This window comes from Terrapene carolina, unplaced genomic scaffold (assembly GCF_002925995.2).
Source record: "Terrapene carolina triunguis isolate 2854851 unplaced genomic scaffold, T_m_triunguis-2.0 Scaffold90, whole genome shotgun sequence".
Classification (NCBI taxonomy): domain Eukaryota; kingdom Metazoa; phylum Chordata; order Testudines; family Emydidae; genus Terrapene; species Terrapene triunguis.
The window spans coordinates 3,278,198-3,279,899 of NW_020664441.1; the positions used below are offsets into that span (position 1 = coordinate 3,278,198).

The 1,702-nt window shown below is 42.0% G+C and overlaps 1 non-coding gene across 1 annotated transcript; it reads left to right on the forward strand.

The window, feature by feature from the left end:
- The first annotated feature begins 1,028 nt into the window (after window positions 1–1,028).
- TRNAL-UAA lies at window positions 1,029–1,111 on the forward strand. Its single transcript has one exon. It is a non-coding gene; the product is annotated as a tRNA-Leu (tRNA).
- The last annotated feature ends 591 nt before the right edge of the window (window positions 1,112–1,702 follow it).

Below are 1,702 nucleotides of genomic sequence, written 5' to 3' on the forward strand. Positions count from 1 at the left end.
TAATACATCCCAGAATGATGTTTGCTTTTTTTGCAACAGTGTTACACTGTTGACTCATATTTAGCTTGTGATCCACTATGACCCCACATCCCTTTCCGCAGTACTTCTTCGTTATGTAAATATATATTTGAGAAAATGGTTAAAAATCATTTTTTTTAATTATATGTTAACACGGGCATGTCAACCATGTAGCCCTCACAAAGTTAAAGGACGGCCCTTGACTGACACTACTGTGTTATCAGTTAATGCTGACACCTAATTAATTTTTTTAATGTTACAGATGACTATAAATAGAAGGAAGGCTTCAAGTTGATTGCTGTCATTGGCAAAAAAGAAGTGGTTCAGTGGTATTGATTATCCGTTTTGTTTATTATGTCAAAAGGGTTGTGATGTCAGCATCCAGCCAGAAATTACCAGAGTCCATCAGCAAGCAGTATGCACGGAGTTACATAACATAATTAATTACAATCCCAAAGTAATTTATTACATAAATCCTTGATTTTACTGTGGTCTTGATGATTTTTAGGCATCAGTGGGGAGACAAAGAGTATCACCTAGTAGCTGAATCTTTGGGGACTACCACCATGGAGGACCTAGTCAAACACAATGCTTGGTGGCACCTACCATGCTTCAAGAAGTGCACCCATAAACTGAATTTGGCAAGGTTGGAGAGGAAGTACATCAAGCATCAGGGAAAAGTTGAAGATGCTGGGACAAGTGCCAGCTGTGGCCAAGATTCACCTTATAGTAGGTTCCAAGGCAGGCGTTGCAGGAACACCTGCTTCTTTTGTAGCAAGCTGGAAGCCCGAAGGCAACGGTTAAGCACAGTTTCACTAGTGAGCCATGTGAGAAACTGTATGACGCAACAACTCTTAGGAAATAAAAGGGAGAGATGAGGGAATCCTCAACCTCACAGCTTCCCCCCCTCCCCGCCCCGGAGCTGTTAAAAATCCACGGAAGCCAGTAGTAGGTAAAGCGATGCTCTGGGGATCAAAGCTCACTATAGCAAAGAGCATTCTGGGACACTTACCAGAATGGCCGAGTGGTTAAGGTGTTGGACTTAAGATCCAATGGACATGTGTCTGTGTGGGTTTGAGCCCCGCTTCTGGTAAAAAAAGATTTTTTTGCCTCTCAAGCACCCAATATCTCCACCATTTAACACCATAAATAAAACCATTTTCCTTCCCACAGTTTTTCATTTAGTGGATAAAGATGAATCCTCTTGATTTTCAATCATCAATCAACGAACACAAAAGTAAATTCCCAATTTAGCCCCTTCCTAACTCATTTAGTCTGGCTCAGCTTTTACAATAGCACTCATTGTAACATATCCTTCTGGCAGATGTTGGCAGCAGGAAAAGGGACAGGCTCAATTTTCTAGGGGTTCCTACCAAAAACTCCAGCAACATTGTCTCCACCTCCCCACCTAGAAATCTGGGAAACTATATATACCACCCTGGGAACACCCAATGGGCAACACTTCCCCATGACGTTTGATAGGGCAACAAGCCTTGTGGATAGGGGGAAGTGGTAGATGTGGTATATCTTGACTTTAGTAAGGCTTTTGATACTGTCTCGCATGACCTTATCATAAACAAATTAGGGAAATACAACCTAGATGGAGCTACTACAAGGTGGGTGCATAACTGGTTGGAAAATCGTTCCCAGAGAGTAGTTATCAGTGGTTCAGAGTCATGCTGGA